The sequence below is a fragment of the Xyrauchen texanus genome, chromosome 39 (genome assembly GCF_025860055.1).
Source record: "Xyrauchen texanus isolate HMW12.3.18 chromosome 39, RBS_HiC_50CHRs, whole genome shotgun sequence".
NCBI lineage: Eukaryota > Metazoa > Chordata > Actinopteri > Cypriniformes > Catostomidae > Xyrauchen > Xyrauchen texanus.
The window spans coordinates 291,121-312,252 of record NC_068314.1 but is presented as its reverse complement, the minus strand read 5'-3'; the positions used below and the strand labels follow the sequence as shown (position 1 = coordinate 312,252).

The 21,132-nt window shown below is 44.3% G+C and overlaps 1 protein-coding gene across 1 annotated transcript in view; it reads right to left on the bottom strand.

Annotated features, from left to right (window-relative positions):
* Nucleotides 1-17,451, bottom strand: part of LOC127632445 (interleukin-1 receptor accessory protein-like 1-B) — a 443,487-nt gene extending 426,036 nt beyond the window's left edge. The window contains exon 1 of the mRNA XM_052111029.1: nucleotides 17,185-17,451. The gene's annotated coding sequence lies outside the window, so the exon portion shown is untranslated. The remainder of the gene's footprint in view (nucleotides 1-17,184) is intronic.
* Nucleotides 17,452-21,132: the final 3,681 nt, after the last annotated feature.

The following is a 21,132-nucleotide window of genomic DNA, read 5'->3' as shown; positions in this document are numbered from 1 at the left end:
TTCTCGACATGTTCTTGATGTGTTCTCGACGTGTTCTTGATGTGTTCTCGACGTGTTCTTGACGTGTTCTCGACGTGTTCTTGATGTGTTCTCGATGTGTTCTCGATGTGTTCTCGACGTGTTCTTGACGTGTTCTGGATGTGTTCTTGATGTGTTCTCGACGTGTTCTCGACGTGTTCTCGACGTGTTCTTGACGTGTTCTGGATGTGTTCTTGACGTGTTCTTGATGTGTTCTCGACATGTTCTTGACGTGTTCTGGATGTGTTCTCGACGTGTTCTCGACGTGTTCTCGACGTGTTCTTGATGTGTTCAGGTGTCAGAGCCCCATTTTCAGCAGTTATTACACATTACGTTAGTCGACTAAGAAAGTGCAGCACTATACCATACATCATAAACACAAAGTCAGAGGACATGTCATGAAGTGTTGTATGTTTGTACAAGCGTGTGCTGAGTTTAGGTGCAGGTGGGTTTGGTGCAATCACACACAAAGGGTTAATGGGATGAGTCAAGTGTAGTTTCATTCTGATGTTCTTCTCCGGTTATTGATCCGTCTGCACTCGTCCATTCTCAATACACAATACATTTTAATGCATGTTAAAAATGTTCATTAATAGGTCATGAACAAATATTATATACAGCTCTGCACACTCTTGTCATTGTTTCAAGCAACATGGTCTCACAGAATCACGTTACTCTTTCTATGTTTTTGTTAATTAATCTTCACGAGTGTAATTGTAGGTGTGGCGTCAGTTTCCTGGTGAAATGAACACTAGAGGCGCTACAACAGCAATGACTTTTACTCACTTTCACACAAATCACGAGTAAAACGACAGATCATCAGTTCAGAAACACTTACGTTCACTCTGTTCCTCACACAACACAATCTCATGACATCTCTTTAACTGTAGCGCATGACTCATTTTAGCTCCAAACTCCACATGAACTTTAAAATCCTCATCTGTTTTCGCTCGCATTCAGCGCCACACAGTGGACATGAGGGATGTGCCCGAAGCCCAATACCTAATTCAGAAATAATATAAAAAATATTTTATGACTGATTATCCAAAAAGCAGATACAGATCATTGTGTCAAATGAACAGATACAAATACAGATAATGGCTTCGCTGCACACCCCTAGTGGACATTTCTCTAAACTGCCAGGACAATGTAATGAAATGGGTAATAGTTTGCAAAAATGACATCATTTACTGCATCCTGAGATGCTTTTGAAACTGTACTGAAGATTTCCCATGATCTCATGTCCTCTATATTGTTGCAGCAGCACTTGATTTTATGGGGAAAAGCATCTGGACTCCAGCATTAATCTCTATGAACAGAAAAGGACTCGGATATAATTAATTCCCTCAATCTGGCCTGAGTATTACGAAGATAAAGCATGTCCAAAATAAACCAAACAAATTATATTACATGCATTCTAATGCTTTAAGAAATAATAGAGTTATTTTTACATGCAAGTTTATCTACAGTGTGGCCCAAAAGAGACGTAAAGAATTCATTTTCTTATTTACAAGCGTTTTCATTAGAAATGACATTATCAGTGTGACAATATGAGTGAAAGTAAACATACATTTTTAATGTCTCTGTATTTGGTATTCTAATGATATCATGAACAAAATCTGATGATCACGTTCTTCAGCATGATTTGAGGAAGAGCTTTAATCTGAGAATCGCTGTAAAGAGTTCACATGATCAATGGTACTCAGCTTTTATTAGTCACCTAAAAATAGTGCCAAATCTGAAACATGCCAGAACATTCCAGTTTAGAACGGTACAAAATCCTAAAACTAGAGGGTTTAAATGAGACTGTCTGAATGGATGATGTTGTTGGTGATTCGGTCTGTGTGACAGCAGCAGATGTTCTGAGAGTTCTGCCTCAAAGCCAAACACACACACGTTTACTCAGCTATCTAAATCAGACTATATAATGGACAGTAACCTTATCCTGTCAGAAAACATGATTGTCCTCAGAGAGAGGTTTTGTCAGAAATACCTTCTCAAAACTAATATGTTCCAAATCTACAAAATGTTCACACAGGAAAGAGCAAAAACCGAATGATCACTGATGATTAGTAATTCAGCATTCGTCCTCAGACTCTGATGTGCGGAAACGGAACGCCCCGAACACACGCTAAAGACACGTGTTGCATGCAGACGAGCCGTGTGTCCTAAGACAGAGAGAGAGACACTTCTTTACTATCAAGATGCTCGTCCGGCCGGCATGTGTTTAATAAAACAAAAATGGAATCCAACCAAATTTCTCCAAACACGCAGCACGATTCAAATTCAACAGCTGAATTCAGTCTGCGTGCAGCTTTATGGCCCATTACACTGCATGTACACAACACACCTCACTGCCGCCACAAAAGCCATCCCGTCTCTTATCTGCGACATGGAAAATGTGTCTTCTCTCTGTACAAGTAATATCCACTGAATGGAAATTATATATTGTTTAGACTCTCACTGTGAGCTAAAGCTCCCTTCAGTCCTCACAAAATAAACATTATACCATGAAGAAAACCACTTGACGTCTGTCATTCTCTCTCTGAATTCAGTTTAGTAATGAGTCCATGTGCAGCTGTCATCATTTTTAAATAGATTTGTACTTATTCTGGAGGACGTGGTGCTTGCCCATGTTTCTAGGGTGATCCTAAGATGTTCATAGTGGTCTCTTACGTATACATCTGAGTGATTTATCTGCATTGCTATGCTGCTAGGGTGATCCAAGTGGTTTTGCAGCATTACTAGCAGTTTCTAGGGTGTTGCTAGTGTGTTCAGGGTAGTTGCTAGTGCATTCGGTTAGTAGCTAATGTGTAATCAGTGGTTTTACAGCATTGCTATGGAGTGCCTAGTGTGTTCTGGGTGGTTGCTAGTGTGTTGCAGGCAGTTGCTATGGTGTTATAAATGATTGAATACATTGCTAGCAGTTTATAGGGTGCTACCATGGTGTTCTGAGTGGTTGCTAGGGTCTTGTGGGCAGTTGCTAATGTGCTTTGAGTGGTGTAACAGCATTGCTAACAGCTTCTTGGGTGTTGCTAGGGTGTTCTGGGTGGTTTCTAGTGCAACGGGTGCCAGCTGGTAAGTGTTAGCTGTGCGGTATGTGTAAACCTCACTTCCCTGGCCTCAAGAGGCACACTAGCGACTGACACTAGGGGCAATAGCCTTTAGTTTCTAAGTGTTTTGTGCGGTGTAACAGCATTGCTAACCATTTCTAGGGTGTTACTAAGGTGTTTTGGATGGTTGCTAGGGTGTTGTGGGTTTTTGCTAAGGTGCTTTCAGTTGTGTAACAGCATTGCTGACCATTTCTACTGTGTTTCTATGGTGTTGTGGGTTGTTGCTAGGGTGTTGTGGGCACTTGCTTCAGTGTTTTGAGTGGTGCAACAGCATTGTTAACAGTTTCTAGGGTGTTGCTAAGATGTTCTGGGTGGTTGCTATGGTGTTGTGGTTTGTTGCTAAGGTGTTTTGAGTGGTTTAAAAGCATTGCTAGCTGTTCTAGGGTGTTCCTATGGTGTTTGCTATGGCATTTGGACAGGTGTAACATCATTGCTCTGCCTCTACTAGGGTGTTGCCATTATGTACTTGGTGGTTTCTATGGTGTTGTGGGCAGTTGCTATAGTGTTCTGAGTGATTTGACCACATTGACAGCAATTTTGACAGTGTTACTAAGGTGTTCTGGGTGTTTGCATCAAAAAGTCAAAAGAGCTCCTCCCAAATTTGGAAATGATGGCCTATTGTAAAAAGATGTTTCAGTAGTTGCTGTCGCATCATCCATTTGGATAGATCCAGAAAAATTAGTAAATAAAATGATAGGAATAATTGTCATTTTTTTATCATTTTATCAAACCAAGTCAAAATATTAGGAGTGACTCGATCTCTTCGTAAAGTAACAGAACAGCTCCCCTCAACAAGACACATGATTTGAGAGATCATTCATGTCTGGAGCACAAACGGTCAAATCAAAAACCCTAAATATGAGCTATAATAATAGTGATGATTGACATAAAAAACGCTATTATCACCCAGAGTTTTTTATACAGGCTTTTATAAATATGTTTTTTAAGGGTTGAGTCTACAGTAGCAGTTGTGTTGAATCGTGAACAGGCAGAGTAAAGCCACTTCATTCAAATCCATCCTTCCGCTCCGGGTGTGCAGGACTCAACGTGTCCCCCGACTCATTAATGTAGCTCTGACGCGGGCAGGTGCGCATTCATATGAGCTCGACTCACGCAGGAAGCGGTGTGATTTATAACAGAGGCTCTCCCCAGCGCCAGGATATTCTTTCATCCATCACGTGAATGTGAAATCACTGCATCAGTCACCCGCGTGTGAAACTCACTTCCTCTCAGTGTTTTCACAGAGTAACATGCACCGGTGTGTGCGAGAGATTTCAGCTGTTTGTAATGAATATCGTCATGTTATGCAAGAGAGCGATTCGTCATTAGAATGTGAGAGATTCTAACGAATGACCTCAATGAGAACCGTAAAGAACTCAAAGAACCTTCCATGAATTTACACAAAAGCAATATGAAAGAAAAATCTCAAATGTCACTGCATATTTCTCATCCGCGGTCACTCAGAGTTATGATTGGCAGCTCTGGCTTCGACTTTATTAAATGGTAAATTAATCTGAAGGTTTTGCCGCAAACACACAAAAACACAGTGAAAGCAACAGATGGAGATATAAAGCTCTCTGAATGAATCAGCCAAATGGAGCTGGAACAACAGCAGCTCACGCGTCCATCATCCCAGAGGAACCGTCAGACAGAAGAAAAGAGGCCATGCGAGATTCAACACCTTCAGGAGCACACGAGGTCAGTCCCATTGAGCAGAGAAAAACACATTAAAGAATTTGAATTGTGTGGCTTTATGTCCATGTGTACTACTTTTAAGATCATCTCTATGATTGTGTAAAGTGAAATATGAATTTTTCAGATACACACTAAAAAATGCTGTTACGTTTACAGGGGGGGACTTTAGGGGGTTCCAAATATTTGTATTTTAGAAAAGATAGTAATGACAAGTACGATTTAATAAAAATTTAAACATCACTGTCGCCAATGAGAACCAATCAAATACTCTCTGGAATGAGAATCCCCCCCCCCCCACCCCCAATAGTAATAGCAAGTAGCAATTTGTGTGAATGAATCTCTTCCAACATTTCATTTGATTTCAGGCATGACATGAGTCAGTTTACATCAGCGGATGAGAGTACAAGACAACAATGATTTACACTGTGAATTACAGAAGGAATGCTGATGCCAAACCCTGTCTCTCTCTCTCTCTGTCTGTCTGTCTGTCTCTCAGTGAATCTCTGCAGTGGAGCAGCTCCAGCCTTCAGCAGATCCCAGAATAAATCTTAGGTCTCTTTCCAAACGCTGCAGGATTGTTTAAGAAAGACGCTTGCAATGTGCAGAGAGAACGGAATCTCCTGAACTCTACAGTCTGTACAGCTTCATCCTCATCATATAATTGTGCGTGAAGCGTCTGGACCGAATCACCTTCGTTTTCTAAACAGCCGCCTCTTGCATGATAACCTACAAACAAGAGCTGCAGGACAAACAGATGGAAATGAAGATTCTGTGCAGCTCCAGCAAACGCCATTCATCAATGACAAACCATCAGAATAAACTCTATTCCCATGTGAACAATTTCATTTTTAAACTAAACACTTCCTGTTTGACAACAAGTGGCACCAAAAATATTCTAAAATGAAAGAGGGCGTTGTGATCCTGCAGCAAATCATTTCAATGAGAGAATTGTTTAATCTAGATCAAACACCATATGCTAGAACAAAAGAAATCACAGTTGATGTCGATTATTTCTTCTTGACAGCAACGAGAGTACTGGAGAGCAATTGGAGACTTTTGCTGAAGTCTGTTTCTCAGATTGTTCTCCTAAAGGAAAAAATGACAGTAATCTCAAGGTTTCTTTTTCAGCTTTCAACAAACTCAAAAGTAAAACCATTGGTTGAACCAATGATGTTGAGTGTCATGAGAAACAAAGAGGATTTTTTATAGCGCAACAGAGACAACGTTCAGTTTTCCAGAAAATAAATCTACAGGTTTAATTGACTTACATCTGTCTCTACATATGAAGTTGGGATAGGAAAAAGTATTCTAAAACCGAAAAAAGTTTCACACTTCAGTGTTGAGTCTATAAACTATGAAAGAGCAAAATTCACCATAATGCCAAATCATATAGCCTTATATATGAAAACCACCTCATAAGACAATGGAGAATGTGTTTGGAAGAACTTTATATGGGATTTGAAACAGACATGAGACATGACTGAAGGTCCGATGACTCAAACATCTCTCATGATCACCAAAGCATCACTTCATCACCCACCTGATCTTCTGAGGGCCTCTCTCTCTAACACACACACACACACACACACACACACACACACACACACACACACACACACACACACACACACACACACAGCCCCTATAATGACTCAATTCTCCAAACTGTTAAGAGTCCACTTGTGTAGTGTGCGGTTTCTAATGTCACCTCAGCTCTGTGACTCAGCCTGACAGAGACGCTCTAGATATCTCCTCATGTAAAGGGTTTGCACTGAGATAGATCAGTGTTTAACACACACCGCTGATCTAAAACACTCATTACAGGTGATCATGAGCTGATTTCACCACATATTGACGATCTAAGGGCTTCCAACGTCACCAAAAGGAATCGCAAAATTATTGACTGTTTTAAAACAGGTTTCCGGAATGCTCACGTCTTCCATTGGTGAGACAAACAGATAGTCCCGCCCCTAATCTCATGCCATTGGTTGAAGCAATTTTGCTGTGTCGATCTGGACAAACATTTTCAACCTAAAATGAACTCTGCATATTACTTTTTTCAATCATAACTAATCAAAACATTCACAAGTATTTTTGTTCCTCTACAAACACACAGTTTGGTTTGTGTTTAAAATAAAATTAATATACTTTTATATGTAAATGTCTCCCTCATAAAGGAACATCTCGAATTGTGATGAAAAGCCACATTTACTGTTTGTACCTGAACGTAAGCACAAAGTCTAAAAATAACAGACAGTCTTCACGATACGCACACACACACACACACACACACACACACACACACACACACACACACACACACACACAAACAGCTTTTGCAAGATTACTGCCACCTTCCTGTCCAGATGAATGTCAAATCCACACAGACACGAGCTGGGCTCAGCTTCACTTTTCTGCAGAGTAAATTTCATCCCTCATTACAAGCAAAGAGCTTCTATATTCTCACTACAGATCACAAACCTTCAACACGTTCACAATCATTAGAAAGAAAAGGAGGAATACATGCTCGACTGAGGAATTAAACCGCAAATACATTCAAAAATGTTTGTTTTTCTCCAGCAGAGGTTTTATACCTTGGTTTCAAACACATAGTTTAAATTTGAATGATTTTCATGCATTCTATCCTCTAAACTATAATGCAATATCTATCATGGTATGCTTAGCAGGAAGAAGGAACCAAGTGCAGAAACAAGTGAAAAATAGCCTTGCGCTCACACACAAGACAGATACAAACACATTCACAGATAACAGAAAGGAGATGGCTGTCAGACAGAGGCCGTAACAATACCCACTCCCTAACGGATGCCTCCTGGTGTCCAAACCAGACAGACCAGACAGGACTGGGTCAGACAGGTCGACAACCACTGGGGAAAGGACTGGGTGAGACCGAGTGAGGACCGCAGAGGGCTAGTCAGACTAGGCGGGGACCTCACAGGGCTGAAAAGACTAGTCAGTGATCATTGGGGATGGGACTGAGTAAGTGGCACCTGCTGGGGACTGAACAGACTGAGCAACAGACTGGTGTCTGATTGGTGCTGGTTACTGGGCTGAGCAACACACTGGTTGATTGTGTCTGATAGCTGCTGGCCACTGGACTGAGTAAAAGGCTGGTCGCTGGAATCTGATGGATGCTGGTTACTGGACCGCAAAACAGACGGGAAGCTGGTGTCAGATGGGTGTTGGCCACTGGAATGAGCAACAGACTGGTCGCTGGTGTCTGATGGGTGCTGGTTACTGGGATGAGTAACAAACTGGTAACTGGTTTCTGATGGGTGCTGGTTACTGGGATGAGTAACAGACTGGTAACTGGTTTCTGATGGGTGCTGGTTACTGGGACGAGTAAAAGAGGTAGCTGGTGTCTGATCGGTGTTGGCCACTGGACTGAGCAGTAGAGACTTGTCACTGGTGTCTGATGTGTGCTGGTTACTGGAATTAGTACAGACGGGTTGCTGGTGTCTGATGGGTGCTGATTACTGGGATGAGTAAAAGAGGTAGCTGGTGTCTGATCAGGGTTGGTCACTGGACAGAGCAACAGACTTGTCGCTGGTGTCTGATGGGTGCTGGTTACTGGGATGAGTAAAAGAGGTAGCTGGTGTCTGATCAGGGTTGGCCACTGGACTGAGCAACAGACTGGTAGCTGGTGTCTGATGGGTGCTGGTTACTGGGATGAGTAACAGACTGGTTGCTGGTGTCTGATGTGTGCTGGTTACTGGGATGAGTAACAGACTGGTCGCTGGTGTCTGATGAGTGTTGGCCACTGGACTGAGCAACAGATGGGTCGCTGGTGTCTGATGGGTGTTGGTTACTGGGATTAGTAACAGACTGGTCGCTGGTGTCTGATGTGTGCTGGTTACTGGGATGAGTAACAGACGGGTCACTGGTGTCTGATGTGTGCTGGTTACTAGGATAAGCAACAGACGGGTCACTGGTGTCTGATGGGTGCTAGTTACTGGGATGAGTAACAGACTGGTCGCTGGTGTCTGATGTGTGCTGGTTACTGGGATGAGTAACAGACAGGTAGCTGGTGTCTGATTGGTGTTGGCCACTGGACTGAGCAACAGACTAGTCGCTGGTGTCTGATGGGTGCTTGTTACTGGTATGAGTAACAGACAGGTAGCTGGTGTCTGATTGGTGTTGGCCACTGGACTGAGCAACAGACTGGTAGCTGGTGTCTGATGGGTGCTGGCCACTGGATTGTGTAAAAGGCTGGCCGACGGCCATTATGGACTGGACAGGATAGTCGACTGTCACAGGGGACTGAACAGGCTCGTCGAAGTTCACCAGGGGCTGGACATGATCATTAATGGTCACAGGGGACTGGTCAGACTTGTTGACAACCACGTAGAACAGGACAGGCTCGTAAACAGCCACTGGGAACTGGACAGGCTCGTCAACGGCCACAGGGAACAGGACAGACTCAATGACTAAAGGGAAATGGACAGGCTCTTCAATGGCCACAGGAAACAGGATAGGCTCGTGAACGGCCACAGGGAACAGGATAGACACAATGACAGCCACAGGGAACATGACAGGCTCGTTGACAGCCTCAGGGAACTGTACAGACTCAATGACTACAGGGAACTGAACAGACTGGTCAAGATTCTGCTATATTGTTATATATAACAAAATATATATATATATATATTAGGGCTCTCGATTTAACGTGTTAATTCAGTGCGATTAATTTTATAAAACATAATGCGTTATAAAAATGTACGCAATTAATCGCAATACTCCAGAGGGCAGTAATTGAAACTTCAGCTGTATGGCAATGTGCATTTTATACAGTGAAGAAAACAACCTTCAGCAGCAACAACACAGACATGCGTTACGTTCTTGCATTCAAAACACTTGAGACTTGGATCTCAAGATGTGTTCTAAGTCCATCCATACATCCATCTTCAACCGCTTATCCGAAGTCGGTCGCGGGGGCAGCTGCTCCAGCAGGGGGCCCCAAACTTCCCTATCCCGAGCCATATTAACCAGCTCTGACTGGGGGAGCCCGAGGCATTCCCAGGCCAGTGTGGAGATGTAATCTCTCCACTTAGTCCTGGGTCTTCCCCGAGGCCTCCTCCCAGCTGGACGTGCCTGAAACACCTCCCTAAGGAGGCGGCCAGGGGGCAACCTTACCAGATGCCCAAACCACCTCAACTGACTCCTTTCGACGCAAAGGAGCAGCGGCTCTAATCCGAGCTCCTCACGGATGACTGAGCTCCTCACCCTATCTCTAAGGGAGAAGCCCGCCACCCTTCTGAGGAAGCCCATTTCGGCCGCTTGTACTCGCGACCTAGTTCTTTCGGTCATGACCCAACCTTCATGACCATAGGTGAGGGTAGGAACAAAAATTGACCGGTAGATCGAGAGCTTTGCCTTTCGGCTCAGCTCTATTTTCGTGACAATGGTGCGATAGAGCGGGTGCAATACCGCCCCCGCTGCCCCGATTCTCTGGCCAACCTCCTGCTCCATTGTCCCCTCACTCGTGAACAAGACCCCGAGGTACTTGAACTCCTTCACTTGGGGCAAAACCTCATTCCCTACCTGGAGTACGCACTCCATCGGTTTCCTGCTGAGAACCATGGCCTCAGATTTATAGGTGCTAATCCTCATCCCAGCTGCTTCACACTCGACTGCCAAGCGATCCAGTAAGAGCTGAAGGTCAGGGACCGATGATGACATGAAGACAACATCATCTGCAAAAAGCAGCAATGAGATCCCCAGCCCACTGAACCGCACACCTTCCCCACCCCGACTATGCCTCGATATCCTGTCCATGAATATCACAAACAGGATTGGTGACAAAGCGCAGCCTTGGCGGAGACCAACCCCCACATGGAATGAACTCGACTTCGTGCCGAGGACCCGGACACAGCTCTCGCTTTGGACGTACAGGGATTGGATCGCCCTAAGAAGGGACCCCCCCACCCCGTACTCCCGCAGCACCTCCCACAGTCTCTCCCGGGGGACCCGGTCATACGCCTTCTCCAGATCCATAAAACACATGTAGAGCGGATGGGCATACTCCCAGGCCCCCTCCAGGATCCTTGCGAGAGTAAAGATCTGGTCCGTCGTTCCACGGCCAAGACGAAAACCGCATTGTTCCTCTTCAATCCAAGGTTCGACAATCGGCCGAACCCTCCTCTCCAGCACCTTGGAGTAAACTTTACCAGGGAGGCTGAGAAGTGTGATACCCCTGTAGTTGGCACACACTCTCTGATCCCCCTTTTTGAAGAGGGGAACCACCACCCCGTTCTGCCACTCCTTAAGCACTGTCCCAGATTTCCACGCTAATGTTGAAGAGGCGTGTCATCCATGACACCCCTCCACATCCAAAGCTTTCAGCATTTCTGGTCGGATCTCATCAATCCCCGGGGCTTTGCCACTGCGGAGTTGTTTGACTACCTCAGTGACCTCCCCCAGGGAAATAGAATCTGATCCCCCATCAGCCTCCGGCTCTGCCTCTACCATAGAGGGCGTGTTGGGATTTAGGAGTTCTTCAAAGTGTTCCTTCCACCGCCCAATAACCTCCTCGGTTGAGGTCAACAGCGTCCCATCTTTGCTGTATACAGCTTGGATGGTTCCCCATTTCCCCCTCCTAAGGTGGCGGATGGTTTTCCAGAAGCACTTTGGTACGGACCGAAAGTCCTTCTCCATGGCTTCTCCGAACTTTTCCCACACCCACTGCTTTGCCTCCCTCACAGCCAAGGCCGCAGCCCTTCGGGCCTGTCGGTACCTTGCAACTGCCTCCGGAGACCTCCGGGACAACAAATCCCGGAAGGCCTCTTTCTTCAGTCGGACGGCTTCCCTGACCACCAGTGTCCACCACGGTGTTCGAGGGTTACCACCCCTTGCGGCACCTAAAACCTTGAGGCCACAGCTCTCCACCGCGGCTTCGGCAAAGGAAGCTTTGAACATTGCCCACTCCGTTTCAATGTCCCCAACCTCCGCAGGGATGCCTGAAAAGCTCCGCTGGAGGTGTGAGTTGAAGATCTCGCGGACAGGGACCTCCTCCAAACGTTCCCAGTTCACCCGCACTACTCGCTTGGGCTTCCCAGGTCTGTCCAGGGTCTTTCCCCACCCCCTGACACAACTCACCACCAGATGGTGATCGGTTGACAGCTCTGCCCCTCTCTTCACCCGAGTGTCCAAAACATATGGCCTCAGATCCGACGACACGATCATCGATCTTCGGCCTAGGGTGCTCTGGTACCACGTACACTTATGAGCATCCTTATGTTCGAACATGGTGTTTGTTATAGATAATCCATGACTAGCACAGAAGTCTAATAACAAACATCCACTTGAGTTCAGATCAGGGAGGCCGTTCCTCCCAATCACGCCTGTCAATTCCCACGTGTGCATTGAAGTCATCCAGCATCACTATGGGATCCCCTACTGGGGCCCTATTCAGGACTCCATTCAGGGTCTCCAAGAAGGCCGAATACTCTGAACTGCTGTTCGGTGCATATGCACAGACAACAGTCAGAGTCCCCCCCCCCACAACCCATAGGCATAGGGAGGCGACCCTCTCGTCCACCGGGGTAAACTCCAATGTAGTGGCGCTCAGCCGGGGACTCATGAGTATCCCCACACCCGCCCGTCGCCTCACACCTTGTGAAACTCCAGAGAAGAATAGAGTCCATCCCCTATCCAGGGGTACGGATCCAGAGCCAAAACTGTGCGTCGATGTAAGCCCCAACAGATCCAACTGGTAACGCTCCACCTCCCTCACCAGTTCCGGCTCCTTCCCCCCCAGTGAGGTGACATTCCACATCCCCAGAGCAAGCCTTTGCTGCCCGGGTCTGGTCCGTCGAGGCCCACGGCTTTCACTGCCGCCCATATGGCAGCACACCCGACTCCTGCGGTTTCTCCAATGGGTGGTGGGCCCAAGGGATGTAGAGGGGGGTTTCACGTCGCTTCTTCGGGCTGTGCCCGGCCGGGCTCCATGACAAGCCTGGCCACCAGGTGCTCGCCAACGAGCCCTCCATCTAGGCCTGGCTTCCTCCGGGCAGGGTAACTCTTCCTCTTTCCGTTTTTTCCATAGAGTCATTGTGAACCTTTCTTAGTCTGGCCCCTCACCTGAGACCACTTTGCCTTGGGAGACCCTACCAGGAGCACATGGCTCCAGACAACACAGCCCTCAGGATCATAAGGGCACACAAACCTCTCCACCACGATAAGGTGCTGGTCCCCGGAGTGTTCTAAGTATTAAACTATATTTAACTTGACACAGTGACCTAAACATTTAAGGTTTATGACGCAACGCACCCGAGACGCTACACAAGCATGTCTGACGCAGGTGTACATTGACGGGTCCTTAAACAAGCCCTCATAATAAATCTCTAAACAGACAAATTCACTTGTGAAATGGATTGCTGTGAACTGTTGATCAATGATTGACTTATGATCAATAATATGGTATTAAACAATACATTGTGTTCTAAAGCCGCTTTTTGTATTTATCAATGATTAACTCTTCTGCTACAGGAATGTGATGCATTTTAATTATCTGAATATCTTTAATATATATATAATTTTTTAATATTTAAAGATAACTATGTGTAATTATTTCATCATTATATATTGAATTATTGTTATATGAGGGGCTTTCTCAGCACATGTTTGTATATGCGATTAAATACAATTAATTGTGATTAATTAACCGTGACACTATGTAATTAATTCGATTAAAAATTTGAATCGATTGACAGCCCTAATAAAAGCTGTCCTCCACAGCGGCATTATTTACAGAGTGATAAGGAAACAAACAATTCAAAAGAATAAAGAGCTTGTCATTGAAAGAGGTAAAACTGCTGTGAACATGAAACACTTCTGGAAAGTTGATGTCATGATATACTCCAAATAACTAAACCTAACTAGATTAAACAGCATTTTTCCAGTTCTGTTATCATTATTATATATGCAGCTTTTATGTGCACAATTGAAAGAATACATTGAATATTTGTACTTCACACGTTGTTTACGTCACACCACCTCATTGTTTAAAATAAACAACAGCAAAAAAAAGTACGACTCAACTTCAATGTTGACCTATCACAGGACCGGAATACATATTGTGGGTAAACATTTTACCCACAATCTTGATACTGACTTAAAAAAAGAAATGAACAAAAATGCCCATAGACTTGTAATGCGTCCAATACCCAAATACTCGTTAGCACTATTAGTTGGATTTGAATTGAAATGCAGTTTGTATTTCACGTCCCAAACGCTGAACATCAGACAACATCAGATGTGTTAAACAGACTGAATATTTGAATATCAATAAGAGATTTGAACCGAATTCATGCCTGGAGGGCCGATGAGTTTTATGATCATAGGAAATCGTTTAATTGGTGTCTAATTAAGATCAGAGAAAGAAGGCAAAGAACCTCCAGACATCAGATCAGATGTGAATGTGATGTATCATGACAGATGTCAAATTAAACCATAAATGCTGGTGGGAATGGACACCTTCATGGCTATTTTAACTTTAAAATCAGTGGAAACTAAATGCTAATTCTAAATGCAGATTATAATTGAACTGACATCTAAAACTAAATTAAACCTGAATATATCATCTAAAGACAGAATATACTGTGAAACTTGAAGAGTATGTGGAGTACAACAGGGTAAAAGGACATTTGATTTTCTCCCAAAACACTAAACAACAACTAAAAACTCCCACAGCACTTTCCTAAACACCTGCTGGTCACTCTATACACCGAGAAATATTCCTGATCCACGATGCAATAATGTCTATAGTTTGATTCTGAGGTAAACTCATATTTATTTATTTATTTTTAAATGTTGAATATTTATGCAGCTAATAACAATCCCTGAAATGATCACATTTACTGTATTTTGATTTTCAACAATAACTGTCCAATAAGTGAAAGGATAATATAATATTTGGGGTAAAAAGCTCCCTATAATCACATTGTTCTTCTTAAGTGGGGTGAATAGGTTTGTTAAATAGAAAGTTGAAAGTTGCTCACATTGACGCATCACAATGAAGAATCATTTGTTTGTAGATTACTTGATATGTTCTGAAATATGACTGAAATATCAGGAAACGACGTCCCCTTTTCTGAAGTGGTAATTTTGAATAAACATTGTCTTCATTTGTTACTCAAAAAAGCATCTTGCCCTCTCAAAATTATTTGCATTAAATGAACATTTTTGCACTCAAACTATTATCCCAATATTTGATTTCACTATACACAGACGGGCTGGTTTGAGTATTTCTGGGATTTTCACACACAACAGTCTCTAGAATTTACTCCGAATGAGTCACATGTTGTAACCTCCTCGTGGTCACTATAATGTGGTTCTCGCTCTCGGTGGGGCGTGTGGTGGGTTGTGCGTGCATGCTGCGGAGAATAGCGCGAAGTCTCCACACGCGCGACGTCTCCACGGTAACGCACGCAACAAGTCAAGTGATAAAATGTGTGGATTGACGGTCTCAGACGCGGAGGCAACTGAGATTCGTCCTCTGACACCCGGATTGAGGCGAGTCACTACAACACCACGAGGACTTACAGCACATTGAGAATTGGGCGTTCCAGATTAGGGAGAAAAAAATATTATTATTTCTTTGACTCATAACTTCTCTTTAAATGTCTTGACATGCTGTCTCACTTTACCAGTATCACCTTGTTTAGTAATGATACTACACACACACACACACACACACACGCGCACACACACACACACACACAAACACACTCACACACAAACACACAAACACACACACACACACAAACACACACACACACTCACACACAAACACACACACACACACTCACGCACACACACAAACACACACTCACACACACACACACACTCACGCACACACACAAACACCCACACACCCACACACAAACACACACACACACTCACACACAAACACACACACACACACACTCACACACTCACACCCAAACACACACACACTCACAAACTCTCACACTCACACACACTAAAACACACACACACTCACACACACACACACACACTCACACCCACACGCTCACTCACACACAAACACACACACACACACACACAAACACACACAAACACACACACACACACACACACACACACACACACTCACGCACACACACGCACACACACACACACAAACACACACACACCCACACATAAACACACACACACACTCACACACAAACACACACACACACACACTCACACCCAAACACACACACACTCACAAACTCTCACACTCACACACACTAAAACACACACACACTCACACACACACTCACACCCACACACACACTCACACACAAACACACACACACACACTCACACACCCACTCAAGCACACACACACTCACACACACACTCACACCCACACATGTTGTGTTTCCATGTTTTATGGGGACTTTCCGTAGACATAATGGTTTTTATACTGTACAAACTTTATATTCTATCCCCTAAACCTAACCCTACCCCTAAACCTAACCCTCACAGAAAACTTTCTGCATTTTTACATTTTCAAAAAACATAATTTAGTATGATTTATAAGCTGTTTTCCTCATGGGGACCGACAAAATGTCCCCACAAGGTCAAACATTTCGGGTTTTACTATCCTTATGGGGACATTTGGTCCCCACAAAGTGATAAATACACGCTCACACACACTCACACAATCACACCCAAACACACACACACACACACTCACACAAACTCTCACACACACACACTCACACCCACACACAAACACACACACTCACACACACACACACACACTAAAACACACACACACACACACACACACACAATCACACACAAACACACACACGCAGTCTCACACACATTTACACACTCACTCACACACACTCACTCACTCACACACACACACACACACACACGCACGCACACACACACACACTCACACAGTCTCACACACACACAGTCTCACACACACACAGTATCACACACACACCCACTCACACACACAGTCTCACACACACAGTCTCACACACACACACAGTGGTTCATATATTGACTAATTTGAATTGTTTCAGCATGAAGCGCGTTTGACTGAATTCACTGCAGTAAAATCAAACAATATAATGAAATGTTTCCCCTCAGATTACTGTAATGAGAGCAGCAGTTTAATGTTACGAATCAAGTCTGTTTTATCTTAAGATACTTCTATAACCTGTCAAATATTGCCTAATTTTTAAACAACAAAGATTCATTTGATTCTGTTTAACTGCAACGACTCTAAATTAGAGACGATAAATCTGACATATTAAGAATAGATCTGACTTAAACAGAATAAATGAGACTCGTAAAGAATATATCTCACCCAAACTGATGGATCCCGATCTCAGTGAAGAGCATCAGACGAGTCTCCGTGTTTCCCAAACGAATTAAAGAAGAATTCCGATGAAAAAAACATCCACATTTGTTTCATTTCTCATGAGATGTCATAAATCCGATAGCTGGCGTTCACATTCAGACTCAAACTGAGGGAAAGATTCTGATGAGGAGTAGAAAGATCATTCAGATGTTCTGATCATGTGTGTTTGTGATCACCGGCGGATCATTGAACATCCTTCAGCCCGCACACAGAGACGCGACCATGACAGCAGCCGCGGGTCTGTGGATGCTGATCACTACAGCACAATGTGAGAGAGAGAGAGAGAGCGAGAGAGAGAGAGAGAGAGAGAGAGAGAGAGAGAGAGAGCGAGAGAGAGCGAGAGAGAGAGCGAGAGAGAGAGAGAGAGAGAGAGAGAGAGAGAGAGAGAGAGAGAGAGAGAGAGAGAGAGAGAGAGAGAGAGAGAGAGCGAGAGAGAGCGAGAGAGAGAGAGAGAGAGAGAGAGAGAGAGAGAGAGAGAGAGAGAGAGAGAGAGAGAGAGAGAGCGAGAGAGAGAGAAGACGCGCAGTGCCGCCCAATGGAGAAGATCTTGCGATTTCTGATTCCAGAAGACATAATGCAGGTGAGGAATACACACACACACACACACACACACACACACACACACTACTACTACTACTACAGAGAGACTACTACTAAGAAAATAACAAAAACATTACTGTGTTACCTTCTGTGCAATATCAAATTCGTGTTAAATGAGTTTCACTGCATTTAGAAACAGCCTACACTGTCAAATATAGGCTAAAAATAAATATTACACAGTTTTGGGAAATTTGGGATTCAGATTGGTCAATCACTATAATAATAGATAATGCAATAATTTCAACACAAATCAATATTTAATGCCCATTTATTTATTTGGATCTTGGCTAAGCATGGGCAGCAATACCTGGATCAATGTTGGGAGGTAGCACAACTAACAAGATTCAAAATTCATTACTTTAAAGCAGGGACTAAAAATTAAATGTTTTTAATTTTGGTTTGTTCGGAGCAGAAACAGATTTTTTTTTGTTCTGGTTCCAGCGTTCCGTGGCCTCCTTTCCAAATGATAACCGATTAGAACAAAATAACAGAATGGTTAATAACGTTATTGGTTGCTTCCTTTAGGAACGAGTTTTGTTATTAGCAATAATTAATAATTTTAAAAGATTAATTATTAAAATCAATAGACCATTGATTAGAATCAACATTGGCTTATTAATCCTTCAAATCAACAATCATCAAATAACTAACTATAGATTATCGAAATCAATAGAATATTAATGAGGATTAATATTGTCGGGGCACCACCCTGGAATCTACAGTACAACTACAGTATCGATCTCCAAAACGGTCAGGAATCTAGGGGTAACTATCAATAACAAACTAAATTTCACAGACCACATCTCAAAGACCACAAGATCATGTAGATTTACACTCTACAATATCAGGAAGATAAGACCCTTCCTCTCTGTACATGCCACACAACTGCTCGTTCAGTCCCTTGTCATAACTAGACTGGACTACTGTAACGCTCTCATTGCAGGCCTTCCTGCATGTGCTATTAGACCTCTCCAAATGATCCAGAATGCAGCAGCACGTCTGGTCTTTAATGAACCTAAGAGAGCACATGTTACAACACTCATTGTTGTATTTCAATTTGTTTTGAATGCTACTATTCTGATGCTAGTGAAACTTTTTGAGGATTTTCCACTGTGGATAGAACCTGGTACCTGATACCTTTTTTAGTACCACCTCGGTCGAGCTTCCAAGCGAGCCGAGCTGATACTAAACGTGACATCAAAATCCTGCAGATCACTGATTGGTCAGAGAGAATTGTCACTACCAGCGACACTGGATTTGCAACACGTGACATTAACCCGCTAGTTTTAAAGTTAGCAACAGCAATAGCAGTACCATTTGTTCATGGCACTTTCGAATTGTGAAAAAAGAAATTGCTGTACGCAAAACCACGCCGTGGTCAATAAACAAGGTGCAGATGGTCCTCTCGTTAGCGATGAGTGAAACTAAAAAGTCTCTGAGGAAGTGTTTCAGCTGTTGGCCGCACACGGCTACCACCGGACCTACCAACAGTGTAGGGAAAAGTAAAATTTTTTTAAAAGTGACTACAGAACCATCAAGGAAAAGTGGAAGTGGTTTGACCAAATGGACACTATCTAAACCGGCAGGCAATGGGAGGGAGAGTGCCGTGAACTCGGCCACAATGGAGGATGGTACGTTTTGTTACGTTAACTATACTCTGCTTGAAAGCTTCACTTTATTTAGTTGACCAGCTACTGGAAGCTTACTTCTAAAATAACCAGGCCAATTTAACTTTTACACTTGTGTAAAATCACCATGGAACAACTGCTTTATGCAGCAAAATGAGCTAGTAGCTAACAGCTAGCGGTTGTGTTGTTGTTTTGGTCAGTTTGTGTAGTGTTTAAGATGATGTCACAGCAGTAGAGGCAGCACAACTATGACCAGTGGATCAGCCTATCCCACCCACGTTGAGGCGGCACTAAACTGCAGTGGAAATGCAAGCTCAGAAAAGTAGAGTAGAGTTGAGGCGAGTCAAACCGTATTGTGCAGTGGAAAAGTGCCATTTGTAATATGCCACATTTCATACCACTGTCTCCTTAAAATGATTCGCTAATGTTTTCCTCTTTTGTAAGTCACTTTGGATAAAAGTGTCTACCAAATGAATAAATGTAAAAGTAAATGTGTAAAACTACATTGTGAGGGTTCTTGTCAAGGAAGACACGGGAAACAGCGTTGGCTTCAAAGGTAAGATTCTTTTAATTCTTTTCTGACAGTTTAAATGTGGGTATCTCTTTCTGTGTTGGCGACGGGTTCTCTCTCCCTCTCCTCTGTGGCTGCTGGCATTTTAACCGCTCTCCTCACTCTACTGCAATTAGAGACAGGTGTTAGACATAATTTAGCCCAGGTGTGAGCCCTTACCGCTTTTCTCTCCGGACGGCGCTTGACCACGCCCCGCTGCCACATACCCCCACCGCCCGACTCAGGCCGGGCGTCATCCGGCCTGCCTACCACTCCCCCATTTCTGGAGAGGAAGTCGGCGGCAGCCATCTGCACCCCGGTCTGTGGACCACCTTGAACTTAAAAGGCTGGAGGGCCAGATACCAACGGGTGATCCGGGCGTTAGTATCCTTCATGCGGTGGAGCCACTGGAGTGGGGCATGGTCCGAACAGAGGGTGAAGGCCCGCCCCAGCAGGTAGTATCGGAGGGTGAGGACCGCCCACTTGATGGCCAGACACTCCTTCTCCACGGTGCTGTACTTAGTCTCCCTTAAGGAGAGCTTCCGGCTAATGTACAGCACCGGGCTCCTCCCTCCACCAGCTGCGAGAGTACGGCCCCCAGCCCTCTGTCTGAAGCGTCCGTCTGCAATAAAAAGGGAGAGAGAAGTCAGGTGCATGCAAAAGCGGCCCCCACAAAGTGCAGCTTTAATCTGCGTGAACGCCTGTTGGCACTGCTCCGACCATTGGACCGGATCTGGAGCCCCCTTTTAGTGAGGTCAGTCAGCGGGCTGGTGACGTCCGAATAATTAGGTACAAATCTTCTGTAATAGCCAGCCAGCCCCAGGAACTGCCTCACCCCTTTTTGGTCTTGGGTCTAGGGCAAGTCGCAATCGCCGTGGTCTTATCAATTTGGGGACGCACCTGGCCATGACCCAAGTGGAACCCCAGATACCGTACCTCCACGCGCCCAACCGCGCACTTCTTAGGGTTTGCTGTGAGCCCCGCTCGTCGCAGCGATCTCAGGACGGCCCTCAGATGTTGCATGTGCCGCTGCCAATCATTGCTATAAATGATGGTGTCATCTAAATAGGCAGCGGCGTACGCGGTGTGCGGTCTGAGGATCCGATCCATGAGTCG